This window comes from Hevea brasiliensis, chromosome 14 (assembly GCF_030052815.1).
Source record: "Hevea brasiliensis isolate MT/VB/25A 57/8 chromosome 14, ASM3005281v1, whole genome shotgun sequence".
NCBI classification, from domain to species: domain Eukaryota; kingdom Viridiplantae; phylum Streptophyta; class Magnoliopsida; order Malpighiales; family Euphorbiaceae; genus Hevea; species Hevea brasiliensis.
The window spans coordinates 39874643-39890726 of record NC_079506.1 but is presented as its reverse complement, the minus strand read 5'-3'; the positions used below and the strand labels follow the sequence as shown (position 1 = coordinate 39890726).

The 16084-nt window shown below is 34.5% G+C and overlaps 1 long non-coding RNA gene and 1 other non-coding gene across 2 annotated transcripts; one reads left to right on the top strand and one right to left on the bottom strand.

The window, feature by feature from the left end:
* Positions 1 to 6128: 6128 nt before the first annotated feature.
* LOC131173648 (small nucleolar RNA R71) lies at positions 6129 to 6235 on the top strand. The gene has a single exon (XR_009143961.1). It is a non-coding gene; the product is annotated as a small nucleolar RNA R71 (small nucleolar RNA).
* Positions 6236 to 11125: 4890 nt separating this feature from the next.
* Positions 11126 to 14559, bottom strand: LOC110655129 (uncharacterized). Its single transcript, XR_009143514.1, has 2 exons — positions 12267 to 14559; positions 11126 to 12071 (listed from the first exon to the last, which is right to left on the bottom strand). It is a non-coding gene; the product is annotated as an uncharacterized LOC110655129 (long non-coding RNA).
* Between the last annotated feature and the right edge of the window lie 1525 nt (positions 14560 to 16084).

Genomic DNA, 16084 nt, shown 5'->3' with positions numbered 1-16084 from the left:
AACCTTCGGAATTAAATTTCAGAACATAAGTAAAGGTTTATTGAAATGTAATTGACACTATAAATATCAAAGGAAAAATAATAAATTAGTACAAAGAAAAACGAAAAATCGAGAAATAGACAAAAATCGGTGTTACCAAAAAAATTAGGAATATAACCGGAAGTGGGGCATTTTGGTCATTTGACACCTAGAGTTGACTTTTGACCTTAATGTCCATTAAAAATAAGTGGTATTACACTTTAAAAATGTCATGAAAAATAAAAATGTGGTACATTATTTAAATAGTGAAAGAAATGAGGTAAATGTGCAAATTATGGAACTTTAACTAATTAAATCATTAATTTATGGTTAGTGCTCCGCTAAGTGGGATTAGTGGACATATAAAACCAAGTGGACAGCATGCAAATTCACTTTCTTCCTCATTTTTTTCACTTTGCTGAATTGCTTTCTCAAGTTCTTCCATGGCCAAATGTTCTTCCAAGCTTCCTCCATGGCCATTCATGCATAAGCTCAAATCTACCATGATTCAAGCCATATTTCTTCAAACTCCCTTCATTAAAAGTGGTTTTCACACCATGGGAAGCATGTGGGCAGCAAAAAAGAGAGGAAATTCCATGGATTTGTGAAGCTCAAGTTGAGGTTAGTGCTTAATCTTTCCATTTACCTTCACTAATCCTTGTGTTGAGCTTTAGGTAAGTTGAATTGCTAAGAAAATTTGAGGAAATGATGAGTATTGGCGAACCTTAGTTTTGGCAGCCATAAAAATGAATGGTTAGTGACTTATTCTTATATGTATTTGATGGGAATTAAGGTTGATTAACTCAAATAGAAGTGGTATAGTAGGTTAATGTCCAAGTATGTGCATGTTAGTGCTTGAATTAAGGGTTTGAAATGGGACCTTGATGCTTTGGCAAACTGCCATGTTTGGTAGCCTATAATATCATGAATTTGTGTATGTGAATATAAAGTTTATTAATGAAATATGATGGTATTGAATTGTGGGCAGTTTGTATAATTGCCATGAAAGTGTATGTGTAAAATAAGTGTTGATGTACATTGAATTTGGGTGGATGTGAATGTTGGACTTTAATGGTGAATTGTGTGCATTGAGCACTTGAGTGTTCTGCCCAATATGCTTGCTGGAATTGGGTTTAGTATTTGTAGAAGTGCTATAAATAAATAATGAAGTGATGAGGAGGATGAGGAATGTCAAATTGGAAGTGTAATTGGTAAGTGATGAAGAATGTGTAGTAGGGCACTGTATGTTTTACCTTAAGTGTGTGCCTCCAATTGGTATGAGACCAATTGAAGGTGAAACTAAGCACAAAATATGTCAACTTTCATGAAGGAAGCTTACCTAAATTCTGTCCACAAAGTGACATAAAAATTGACCAAATCCGGAATAGGTAAGTGCAGGCCAGAATTTTTGACCATATGAACAGTAGTCATTAGGAGGACCATAACTCACTCAAAACAAGTCCAATTGATCTGAAATTTTTACCATAAATAGTTTAGACATAGATCTACAATTCTTATGAAGACACCAAAGCCCAGAAATGGCCAGAACCAAGCCAAATAGCTTGCACAAGTTCAGGTACCAAAACTGGCCGAACCAAAAGTGACCTAAAAATTACCTAAGCCTACCATTTTAGTGCATTCTGTCCAGCATTGGTAAATTGACCATAACCTAATCTACACAACTCAGAATGACCTGAAACTTTTCCCCGCATGCAATAAGACATAGACCTACAAGTTTGTAGTTTGGACCGAAACCCGAAAACTGAGGAAACTAGGTCGTCCGGCTAGGTCAAAATAGTACACTAAAATCCGGTAAATTGCAATAAAATGCAATACACTTGAAAATGAATTTGGTAACATATACCAACACTAAAGGGCTATAAAATGTGACATATTGGTAACATTAGAATTGACTCACTTAGAGTGCATTAAAGGTCAACATTATAAGTTGACTAATGAGATGAATTGAAGGGAATAGTATAAAGAAAATTTAGATATTGGATTTTATGGTTGGAAACAAATTCATTGAGTAGTGAAACACTTTAAATTGTGTGTTTCAATTGATAAGGATATTGAGAAGCATAAGGAACATTGAGTCAAGGCCTAGGAGCAACTCAAATCAGGTTCGTGCACAACTAGTTTTCAACTGATTTTGTTTTGAATATTTCATATGATTAAATGACATATTTGTCTTATGTATTATGTTTAAAAAGCATTGGATTTAATTCAATGATTATTGAAATTGTTATAGTATGTATGAATTTAGCTTTGTGAAATGGTATTTCCACAAGTATTAAGCATTGTTGTGAATTGAATAAATTATGTTTTGGAAAATTGTGATAGAACATGTTTTGAATTGTGATGGGCAATTTGCATGGAAAAATGCAAATTTATGATTTGAATTGTGATGAGCATAAAAATTATTGGATATTGGAATTGACTTTGAATCGAATTGTATTGTGATTTATGCTCACTAAAAGGATTGTGATATTGTTTTATATCTCACTATAGATGCTTGACTAGGTTATTACCTATCTCTCTCATTTGTTGAGAAGATAATGGAGTTAGTTGTGTTTTGATTACCATGGTACGTGCATAGGCTTAGATTCTCCTCTTACTAGAGGTTAGATCTAAGTTTTTTATGTTATGGCCCTTTCAGAAGATTCATTATTGTGATATCTACTGTGCACGATGATTCGACCTCCCCGACCATAGGGAGTTAGAATCTGATTCGACCTCCCCGACCATAGGGAGTTAGAATCACCCCAAAGATGGCCCTTTTGAATTAGTCTTGCATAATTAGTGAGATAAAGAATGGTTTTTGGAGATATATAATGGTTTTTGAGATAAAGAATGGTTTTTGGAGATAAAGAATGGTTTTTAAGATAAAGAATAGCTTTTGAGATAAAGAATGGCTTTTGAGATAAAAAATGGCTTTTGAAATAAAGAATGGCTTTTGAAATAAAGAATGGTTATTGAATAGTAAAGAATTGTGATTTCAATTATGATTTATGTATAATTGATTTTGTTGGAATTACCTTAAATGGTTAGTTATGAAATGATAAATTGAATTTCGTGATCAAAGTCATTTTATACAAATGATTTATATTATTGGTAATGAATATTTTGAGTTTTGGAATTTGATGAGTATCCAGATTTCCAAATTATTTGCTGTAATTTTTGTTAAGTTATATTGTACTATGTTTTAAATTATAGTTGTGCACCACTGAGTTCACCACTCAGTGATAGCTTTGTATGCTGTCGCAGGTGAAAAGAGCATAGAGTAATTAAGTAAGCTTCTTTGAAGACACATTCAGATCAGCTCCAGGTATATCATAGGTATACCCATGTACATAGGTTTTGATGTATGCATGTAATAATATGTATTTAAATTATTTGAGCAGTTGTATAAAAACTCTTATAAAATATTTTGGTATATAATTAAATGTAAATTATTGTAAATGTAAATTTGAGGTTTCATTTACCTGAATAGTTTTGTAATATTAATTTTTGAGTCTTGTAATCAATGAAATGTTTCTTTTATGATGAGGTTGGTTTGAAAATGAAATGATTGATTATTGAGATTGAATTGTGAGATGAAATGAAGTTTCTTGGAGTTGTATTTGAGAAAACATATTGGGAGTGTTTTTCCTTTTTAGGTTTGAAGAACTGTTTTCTCAAAACACAGACGGCACTTTGCCGAAATTTCGAAAAATTTTTATAACAACAGATTTTAAGCAATGATTTAAATTTCACGAAAATTGTTTTAAAATCCCTTATAGTATATCTAATGTGTTATCGGTAGGTGAAGTACGGTAATTCATTAGGTATACTACGGGATCATGTTATATCTTACGAGGGAGTAGGGTGTGACACTACATGTACTGGACTAACCCATTTACTATCAGAAAATTGGGTATATGATACCTGTATCTAATAGTTTCAAAATTTCTTTCTTGACTATTTCTTTCATGTTTGGGTTAAGCCTTCTTTAGTGCTCAATAGTGGGTTTACTGTTTTCTTCCATAGGTATCCTATGCATGCAAATCGAGGGGTTAATCCCTTTCAGGTCTTCTATTTTTTATCCTATGGCCTTGTTATGGGTCCTAAATTCTCTTAGCAATTTTTCCTCTTCTATCTTAGACAGGCTAGCATTGATTATAATAGGATATTTAGAGTTTGAGTCTAGAAATGCGTACCTTAGTGAGAAGGGGAGAGGTTTCAGTTCTACCTGTTTGGTGCTTTCCTGGAGCTTGCCCTTAGGCTGTTCCTCCTTTAACTTCTCCATCTCGGAAGCTTGACCTAAGGGTAGGGGTGGATAAGCTACTAATTATTGTGCACAGGCTGCTATTTCTGTGTTTTCATTATTCACTGTGTGGCTGTGCACAATGCATATTTCAAGAGGATCTTTAGGATGTATCTTATGAAATTCCTCTTCAACTTATTTGTCAATTATGTCAACCTCAATGCATTCATCAGGTTTGAATTTATGTTTCATTGTGTTGAACAAGTTGAATTCCACTTCTTCTTCTCCTACCTTGAGGGTTAGTCGCCCATTTTTGACTTCTATGATTGCTCCGGCGGTTGCCAAGAATGGTCTTCCCAAGATGATAGGGATTTGAACATCTTCTTCCATCTCAAGGACAATAAAGTCTACTAGAATGAAGAATTTGCCCACTTTGATGGGGATGTTCTTAAGTATGCCCATAGGATATTTAACAGATCGATCAGCCAATTGTAGTGAAATTGTCGTGGGCTTCAGTTATCTGATCTCCAGCTTTTGGCATATTGATAGAGGCATTAAACTCACACTTGCCCCAAGATAGCAGAGAGCCTTGTCTATTTTCTTATTGTCAATGAGGCAGGGTATGGAGAAGCTTCCTGGATCTTTCAACTTTAGAGGCCGTTTGTTTTGTAGTATGGCACTGCATTCCTCTGTTAGAGCAACTGTCTCATAGTCTTCCAATTTTTTTTTCTTTGACAGAATTTCCTTAAAAAATTTGGCATAGGATGGCATCTGAAAGAGTACTTTAGTTAAGGGAATGTTGATATAAAGTTTCTATAAAACTTTTAAAAACTTTTCAAACTGCTTGTCCAATTTGGCTTTCTGAAATCTTTGAGGAAAAGGTAGGGGAGGCTGGTATGGCTCTGGTAACTTCTTTTTCTTCCCTGCTCCCTCTTCCTGATCTTTCTTGGCTTCTTCCTTCTTTTTTTCTGCTTGGCTTTCAGATTTTTCTAAGGTTTCCTCTGTCGGTTCTTCCTCTTGTTGTACTAGAGTTCTCCCACTCCTCAATGTAACTGCCTTACAATGCTCCCTTGGGTTCATCTCTGGTTGACTAGGCAGTTTACCAGCAGCCTTACTTGAAGAACTTGCTTGCTGAGCAATTTGATTCTCTAGCATCTTGTTATGGGTAACAAGTTGGTCCATTCTGGAAGTCAGCTGTTTAATCAATTCATTCTACTATTGTTGAGCTGCTAGGAAACCTTCCATCATGGATTCCATGGTCATCTTCAGTTCAGGTTGTTGAGGTTGAGGAGGCGGGGCTGGCTGTGCAAAGTTTTGGCCTCTGTTTTGAAATTCAGGGGGTGCTGGTGGTTTATAACCCTGTTGTTTGTTTATTGGCTGATTTTGTTGGTTTGACCATGAGAAATTTCGGTGGTTCCTCCATCTAGGGTTGTAAGTGTTTGAATATGGATTGTCGAGCTGCCTCTGGTTGAAGTTTCCTCCATTATTCACATAGTTCATCTGTTCTATGGGAGGTTCATTAAAGCTGTTGAATTCTGAACTCATGTATCCTCCTCCATAGCTGTCCTCATGTTGACTATTCATCCCTACAACATTGGCTTGCATTTTGTAGAGTCTTTTTGTGAGCTGATCAAATTGAGCATTTATCATACTTAGGGCATCCACTTCCAGGACCCCTGCTGTTCTCCTTGCGGTTCCTTTTTCATTTGATCACTCATAATTATGATATGCGACTCTCTCTAGAAGTTCAAGTGCTTGTGTCACTGTTTTCTCCATTAAGTCACCTAATGTAGCCGAATCTACTGTGCTACTTATAGAGGGTAGTAACCCATTATAGAAATTTTGCACTAGTAGCCAATCCTCTATGCCATGGTGTGAACATTCCCTCTGCAGGTCCTTATATCTTTCCCATGCATTATAGAGTGATTCACCTTCCTTTTGTTTGAAGGTGTTGAGCTCAAGCCTCAGTCTTGCAGTCTTTTCAGGTGGGAAATACCTTGCTAAAAAAGCTTGTGAGAGGTTTTCCCAAGTGGTGAATGTTCCAGCTGGTTGAGAAAGTAACCACTTCCTTGCTCTGTCTCGAAGGGAGAATGGGAATGCTTTGAGTCTTATGGCTTGATCAGACACTCATTCATCTTAAATGTGTCACATAGGGCAAGAAAGCACTGGAGGTGATAGTGTGGATCTTCTGTTGGTGAATCTCCAAACTGGGTTTGTTGAATCATTTAAAGCCATGTTGGTTTTAACTCAAAGTTGTTGGCTTCCACTGTGGGTCTTGTGACACTGGACTGAAATCCTTGGACAATGGAGCTTCATAGTCTCTCAAGAGTCTTGGCCTGTCATTATTATCGGTCATGGTTGGAATTTCGGGATTTTCTTGATCGTGCTCTTGATGTTTCCTTTCCCTCCTGATGGCTCTCAGAGTTCTATCTATTTCGGGATCACAGTCCAAGATTTCTTCTTCTGGCCTTGTTCTAGTCATATACCAGGTCAGGCACCTGAGAGAAAAGAAAAGAAATAAAACAAATCAAATTAAATTAGATAATAAATATAATTGCCTAAATCAACTAAATTGCCTATCGCTCGATAAATTCCTCGGCAACGGTGCTAAAAACTTGTTTTGCTGGTTTTACCACCCTGCAAGTGCACGAATCGCTAACAAGTAATAAAGTAGTGAGTAGAGTATCGTCCCACGAGGAATTTAATTAGTAACTACCAAACAACACAGTGATTTTGACTGTTTAGGCTATCGAATAATGAGGGAATGAAAATTGTTTATTTTAAACACTATAATGATAACTTAAAATGAAATAATCTATTTTGAAATAATTCCGGAATTAAGATTTCACACTTGAATCTTACTATGGATGTTATCTTGTTTATTTACTGGATTGAGAATCGTTTGCCTTGATGGAAATTAATCCTAAGGTATCCTAAGTCCTCTCTCAAGGCACTTAGGGTGTATTTTAATTAACTTAAACCCGAATTTCATGGTGATCAAATTAATTAAAACCCTTTAAGGTCTTTGACCAATTTTGAAACTCCACAAAGGTAATCAGCCTATGTCTAGGTCAGAATTTCTAGGTTCAAAATCTTGATTTTCTAATATTAATCTTCACCTTTCAGTCCTTCAATTAATATCTATAATCAGTATTAGGTAGGTACCAACAAATAGCATGCATTAAGATCACAAGAAATTAAATCAAGAAACATATCTCAAATCTAATAAATAAAACTTAATGTTTATCCATAATAATGATTACAAGCATTACTCTCCCAATTCCAGAATATGAAAGTTACTCACTCATGGTGAGTTCAACAAACATAATAAAAATAAAGTAAAGAACAATAAAAATCCATTTAAGGAAATGGAATGAAAGAACCGAAGAGGGTTTGCAGCTTTAATTTTGTGGAACTTCGGTTGAAAAACTCCTCCTTGATTCTGATATTCTTCTCCTCAAGATGGCTAAAGAAAGTGTAGAAGCGAGCACTCTTCTGAAACTCCTAAAAAGATTGATCCCCCTTTCTTGATATTTTCTGCTTCTATTTATAATATATGTTCTAGGGTTAGGTCATTTTGAGTCCCAAAAGCCTTAGGAGTCTGTTTTGAATGTGTAAACAAGAGCGGGAATTTGAGTTAGGAAACTGGCTGCCACATGATAGACGACCCGTGTGTCACCATACGGCCCCGGGCCGTGTAACTTGTTGGAGCGGAATGGCGGAATCTTGCATTGGCACAGAGGTTTACATGGGTCTGTGTTGGCTACATGGGCCTGGTTACATGACCCATGTACTTTTGTTCTTTCATTGGCTCTCTGGCTTTCATCTGGCAGAAGGTTACATGGGTCTATGGCTTTGTTTACACGGCCTGTGTACTTTGTATCAGCAGCAATTCCCAATATTTTGACCTCTCCAAGCTTCCCTTTGAACTCCTATGCTCTGTGACTTCACCAAAACACCTAAAATGATGCAGAAAACATGAAATCAAGAGCTTGATAATAGAAATGATAAAAACTAATGAAATCAACTACTATGCATGAGATTATATAACTAAATGCTATGAGATAGTATACAAATGTGTTTAAAAACATTTATACAATTCAAGTGTATCACTCGTCTATGATATGACTTGAAGAGCTCATCTATGGGCGCGAGCTAATGAGCTCCTCTATGATATGAGCTGAAGAGCTCGTCTGTGGGCACACTAGTTGAGGAGCTCATCTATGATATGAGGTGAAGAGCTTATCTGTGGGTATGAGCTGAAGAGCTCATCAGTGGTTATGAGCTGAAGAGTTCATCTGTGATATTTTTTGCTTAGGAGCTGAAAAGCTTTCTAAGGTTTGAGAGTTTTCCTCTTGAGAATTGACAAGCTTTCCAAGATTTCCATTGAGCTTAGTGTTAGGCATCTTTACTTTTATTATTCATCTGCAATAATAAAACTTGCACAAATATATTTGTGAAGATAATTTTATATGATACTGCTGTAAATTTATTCATTATCGAGATGAAAGCCTTCACGCTAAAAAAGACTTGGTAATGATGTGTTACACTTGTGTTGAAGTATTTTTGCATATAAAAATTTACTCAAAGGCTAAAGCCTGTCGCATTATAAATAAAAATCATATGCAAGATCAAGAGCAATATTGAAATAGATGAACTAGTGAAATAAACTTTAAAATAAATTTAGATGCCTTCCACAATTTGTCATTTATTATAAGAAATAATGTTGGACTAAATAATTTGATCTAGTTAAATTTGTATAATTGCCCGCAACTAATTTTGGAAATTTAATTTCTAGAATTAATTGAAGCAAATCTTTAAATTATGCCCCATGAAATTACAATTTTATTTGCTTTAAAATAAAAAAAAATGATAAATAAATAAAACTACAATTTTTATTTCAACTCATAATTTATTAGTCAGAGGATTAAACAGGCAAGGTGAACATATGCTCCAATGGCACATTTATAATATTACACAAAACTAAGTTCTATTCTCACTAATTTTTCCAAATTCAGACTTTGTTTATGAAGTGATATCCCTTAATGTTGTTATCTTATTGTCACACTCTTAACTAAACTTGGATTTTATCAAATAAAAAATTTCATGTGTCTAATCATAATTAAATAGGGATCCTATCCTATAGTAATTAAAAATGAGAGTTCACTGCATGACATGTTCATATTTGTTTGATGAAAGATATCTCTGTCATTTGTCTTATTTAATTGTGAGAATTAAAAGAAAATTTGTTGACATGCTTGTGTAAACACATGCACTTTCATATTATAATAATAATTATTGACATGTTGTGTTCATATTATAATAATGCCAAACCTATTGACATGCGTGTTTATATCGCAATAGGAAAGATATTTCAAGCCCCTTTCAAAGTGGGTTAATGATTGAATTGTGAGCAAAACATGGCCTCTTTTCTAATGGAAGATCAAAGGCTTATTATGTAATTCTAAACCATGATAACATGTTTTTCTATTATTTAGGAAGTGTAGATATTCTAGCGTAGCTTTTGGCACCAAAGATAAAGATTTAATTGGAAGGAAGGTAAATTAAAATTCATTGTCCTTTTGCTTATCAAAAGGTATGTATGATTTCTGAAAGAAATTACCCCCACTATATCTAATTATAAAAGGGTTTGTGGATGGTAGGCTATTTCGCAAGTGCATGAAATCACTTGAGATAAGAAGGATGTTAATTTTACGAGGATTGGGTTTAATTACATAAAATATACGCTAATTCTACTAATATCTAAACTGGGTTTAATTACAAAAATTATACACTAATTCTACTAATATCTAAACTATCTAAATTGGATGAAAATGGAAAATAAATTTAACTAAAGACTAAATTTAACCCCAAAGATCACAATAAAAATTGGGTAAAAATCCAATTAATGAAGTACTAAGGTATATCTGATTTCACTTGGTCCAATTATCAATTTCAGTTATTCTATTTACTAGGAGTGAGCAGATTTTAGTTAAAACTGAAAAATTAAACCGAATCAAATCATTTCGATTTTAAAATTTAATCGGTTTGATTCGATTTTATATTATAAAAATTTCAGTTATTTCGGTTCAGTTCGATTTTGAAGGGAAAAAATTAGTTAAACCGAACCGAACTGAATAGTGATTTTATATATTCAAATCGAACTGAATTAATTTTTGAATTGATTTATTTTTATAAGAAATTTATGAATTATATTTAATTTTTTATATATCAATTGTTTAATTTTATTGATTAATGGTTATTAGGTTTAAACTAAAATCAAAATTAGACCAAATAACTTGAAAATCAAGTTTAAATTAAAAAATCAAATAAAAATCAAAACCAATCGGTTTGAACCGAACCGAAAGAGAGCAGTTCAGTTCGATTCGGTTTTTCATCCATTTCGATTCGGTTTGGTTTCTAAAATATATAATTCGATTTTCATAATTTAATTCGATTCGGTTTGAATTGAATGCTCACCCCTACTGTTTAGCAATCCCAAATTTAATTATTAACATAAGGATCAATAATCCTAATTTATCTGTAATCCCTTATGAGACTTATTAAAAATATTAACTAAAACCTACAATCTATAATCTATCTCTCAATAGTAAAATAGATCTCAACTAATTTATTCAGCACTTTGATTATTTCCAAAATCCCAAAAGTCAAACTTACTGCTCCTGCTTCAATTATTATTCCTATGATGTTTATTATTGTTCACAAATCCACAATTTTCCTTCGCATTACTAATTATGAATTAAGAGTAATCAAATATTACAAAGCTCAATCCAAAAGCATTAATTTGCATTAATAAAGAAAACTAATACAAAATTTGATAGAGTAAGGAACTTAAGCGAATGGAAAGAAAATAATCTAAAATTGTATTAAGAACTTGAGATTACAGTAATGGAAGTACACGAGCAATTCTCTTACTCTCCTGTCTAATTCTCAATGCAAATATAGCAAGAAAAGGGGGAAAAAACCTTCCAAACACTCTAGAGAGAATGCTTGGCCCAGCAATAATGCCAAAATAAAAGAGCTAAGCCCTCCCGCCATTAAGAATTTTGCCCCCAAGTTAGTATTATAGTTGGAAAATACAATTACTCTCTCATGCCCCCATTCTACCTTTTCTCTCCCATATATAATTCTCGTAGCTGTTGCATCACATGCACCCGAGAATTGCTCCAAAGGAGTTGAGCTAAGCTGGCCAACCAACTGCAATCCTTCCAGAACTTTCTTGCTTCATCTAGAATACACCATATCCCTAACAATAGTACCCGCTCAAAATAGCCTTGTCCTCAAGGCTGTATGGGAGACACCACCAAAACAATTCAAGCAATTTTTGGTATAAGAACTGAGTAAAACCCCAAAACTTGTGGTGATGTGAAGCTAACACAAAAAAAATATAGGGAAGAGTGCTTCATCCAAGTTCCTGGATAGATTTGCAGATTCAAAACCAATACAGCTATCTTCATGCCGATTTATTGACCCCACAAAAATCAGCAACATATACTCACACATACAACATTCAGAAACTTCGGTCCTTGCATCTTAGTTTCAAAAGCTTCAGCAAATGTAATAGAACCATAAAGCCACATTATTCTTTCATGTAATACATAATCATCCTAGAAAAAGAAAACCACAACCCTGTTAATTGCAATACTATAAGCTGAATTGGAAAGAAAACCACAACCCTGTTAATTGCAATACTATAAGCTGAATTGGACAAAGACTGTTTGTACCTTAATAAAATTTTCAACAACCCACAAGAGAAATCTAGATACATTGTCAATTAAACGCATCCCTGCAGTATAAGCAAACACAACAGGGGGCCCAACAAATGACAAAATGGCAGTAACAGAATGAACCCACCACTTGCTATTGCTAACATGAAATATCCAAGAAGAATGAACCAAATACCCTATCAGCACTGTAATTGGGTGTGTTGTAGCAATTTCCCTCATTAACATGGAATTAAATTGAGATTGAGAAATGGTACCATTTAAAAATATCCATAGCTTCATTTGGGGAATGAGCAGAGATGATTCTTGTTGGCCACCACATTGCCTCCAGTTTGTTGGCAGTACTGCGTTTTTATTGTTGGCTTGTGATGACTTGTTTGGTAGAAGAAATGTGGAATACAATCGAAGAAAGTGGAAAATTAGTGTTGTAGATGGTGGCGAAGGTCTAAGCAAAGGAAGGTATTGGAATTGTTAAGTGGCTTGGATGAGGAGGTTTTGGAGGTGGCCTAACTAAGTGGGTCGGGCTGGTGGGCATTGGGCCAACTATCAGACTTGCGCCATTGAAACCCACTAGCCTCAAACCAATGACATTAAGGCTTAATCCAAGTTTGCCACCACCTTTCATCGTCCTCAATGATTTTCCAAACAGAAAAAAAAAAAAAAAAGAAAAAAAGAGTTTGTTGCCTTCGTCCTATCCTGAAGATTTTAGTTCTTCCCTCTGATTAAAATCCTCGAGCAATTGTAATGCAATGTCAGCTGTTTCTTTTCGTCCTCATGCGATCCCATCGTGGAATGTCACAGCGAGAAGGTGAGAATTCCAGTTTCTTCGCTGCTTCAGAGAGGGAACTTTCGACCCATTCTATTTCAAAACCCATATAAGGAACATCCGTAAGATTGCCATATGGAGTGTCATCTTTATCTTCAACAAATTGCTGTAGGAATTCTAATTTAAAAAGCTCCTAAGAGGGATAAGGGAATTGTTGTCGATACTCACGAAACTATTGGAGAGGGGCTCCCTCCATGCTATTCCAAACAAAATAAATTTTAACCTCCTATCAGCTTTATTGATTTTGAAAGTATTGCTCAGCCTGGACAATCCAATCTTTTTGGGTTTTCATTATAGAATTTGGGCATAGCGATCGTTTGTGGATGCAACAGATCTTCTTCCAATATTAGAGCTAAAGGCCTCATGCTATTGGTTGCATTCCCATCAGCAGTCAACTGTTGATGAAGATATTGTATGAGAGTTTCATCATTCCCAGCTGCTGCCTCCTTCCATATCAACTCAATAAGTAAATCTTCGATTCTATTAAATTTTTAATCCAACTCATTACGGTAGATAGCTAGATTTTTGTGAAAAGTCTCCATGTCCCTCTCTATCGTATCGCTGCAGAAATCCATTCTCATCGTTGGCATTCACAGGGAATAGAGCAAACTAGCAAGGTCGAACCATTTGATAGAGTAAGGAAATTAAGCGAATGCAAAGAAGAGAATCTAGTATTAAGAACTTAAGATTATAGTAATGGAATTACATCAGCAATTCTCTCACTCTCCTCTCTAATTCTCAATCAAATAGAGTAAGAAAAAAAAAAAAAAAAAAAAAAAAAAAAACTTCCGAACACTCTTAGAGAGAATGCTTGGCCTAGCACCAATGCCGAAATAAAAGACCAAGCCCCCAACACCAAGATTTCTGCCCCAAACTAGTATTCTAGGTGGAAATTATAATAATTTTCTCTCATGTCCCCCACTCTACCCTTTCTCTCCCATATATAATTCTCTTAGCTGCTGCATCACATGCATCCGAGAATTGCTCAACAAAATTGAGTTGAGCTGGCCAACTAATTGCAATCCTTCCAGAACTTTTTACTTCATCTAGAAAATGGTTCTACCCCCAAGCTAGTGTTCTAGCTGGAAATTACAATAACTTTCTCTCATATCCCCGACTCTACCCTTTCTGCCCCATATATAATTCTCTTAGCCACTGCATCACATGCACACGAGAGTTGCACCAACAAAACTGGGTTGAGTTAGCCAACCAATTGCAATCCTTCCAGAACTTTCTTACTTCATCTAGAATACACCATATCCCTAACAAAATCTCTGAAATTAAAATTAAAACCAAGCTACATTAGTTATCCTAGAAATAAGTTTAGTTCAACATTATCAAAGATTCAAGAACTAATTTATCTGATTCACAACATAAGGAACTCATCATAACAATGAAAACTAAATATTGAAATCAAAATAAATGAGGAAACGAAGAAAAACTCTGAAATTGTTGGAAGATGTTCTCCCAGGTTCCTTGAATTTTCATTGAATCGTCAGTAAGTGGTTGTGTCTCTAGTTGGCCGATGATTCAATGTTACGCGGCTAGGTTTGAGTGTAATCGGCAAAAGAAGATCCCTCACTTGATGAAAATATCCCCTTTTTTTGTGTTGTCCTTTATTACGGTTTGAAGAATGACCAGGCTATTTCCAAATAACATGGGCCTAGGCTCTTTACATTTTTTTTTTTGCAAGCCGGACGTGATCAATTGGCTGCATCTTTGTGATTTCCATTCATTTTTATTTTTCACCTTGGTTCAAGAGATGTCCACATGCTCTTATTAACGACTATGATTTCTTCCTTGCCCATCACATGCGCAGCATTTTCAATGTTCAAATTCTTTAAGCCTTAAACAAGACAAAGCATGATCTAGCAAATAAATCTAGGCATGCAATCTAAAGAAACAAAACACATGGCATGAAAGATAAAAATAATAATAATAATAATAATAATAATAATAATAATAATAATAATAATAATAATAAAAAAACTAAGTAAAACTCATTAAAATTAATAAAAACAACTAATTGACACATAGACACTATAAAATATATAAAATTATCCATAATATTAATAAAATATATTGCCAAATCTCATTAATATTTAATGTGATTTTTACCCTAGCAACGGACAAGTGTATTTATATCATTTCTAGATGGCAAGCTTGTGAGTAATCAAAGTTTATAACTAGTATTAACTATGTAATTATGAGCAAACCACATGCATTCGGTGGCAATTTTGAAATATTAACCAAAATTTAGGCCATTCAATTATGGCTCTTCATCCTTATTAGGCCATTTTACATAAAAACAATTTCTGCAAACATGACCAGCTCTAGTTGTGCCTCACCAAGTTACCGAGGTTGGAATTCTTATAGTGTGCAAAATTTCGATGAAACCTACGATTTCAAAGACATGTGGATATGATGGTAAGAGTCTTGAGTGTATTTTAAGTGTTAGGTTGGGCGTTCAGAGTGTTAGAATTAAAAGTTGGGAGGGCATATTTTCTTTTAGGGACAGTAGGACTTTTGGCTATAAAAAATGCAATTTTGGAACATGACTCATGTCATATTTAAAGAAGAAATCTTGAGGAGCTTATATATGAGCCAGGCACATTGGTTATAGTAAGAGGAAGTCCTAAGGAGCTTCTATATGATCCAAGCACATTGATATATGGGGGAGTCAATGGTGACATTGCTACTATGTTTGCAAACGTTTAATACTTGTTGCATTCAAGTGAATGTTACACTCATGTGCGCACGATAAAAGGAAAATATAATTGCTCTAAGTGATTTTATGCTTATTGATCCGCCCAGCTCACCCCCCACCCCCCCTAAAACCAACATAGATTTTGTAGGTAGCAGATGCATAAGTATCTAGGAGGACTTTAGCACGTATATAGTAACTAATGTAATAATGGTAGATTCATAGATGTTCATGTAATATGTTATTATTAAATCATTAAAAAAATTATGTATTCATGTAATTATGCTCATGTCATAAATGTATAAGAATATGGTCAAGTATGTCTAAGTCTTGTATTTGTAAATGTGTCATGCATGTGCATAATTGAGTAGAAAACTTAGTTGATATATATATATATATATAAAGAGAGAGAGAGAGAGAGACAGAGTAGTGTTCAATCGACATGTATATCTCTAATTGATGGATGGAATGTGCTTGCTAGTAGTTTGTCGGGTATGTTTAGGTCTTGTTATATCCCTTAGAAGTTAGTGGAAGAGCATAATAAA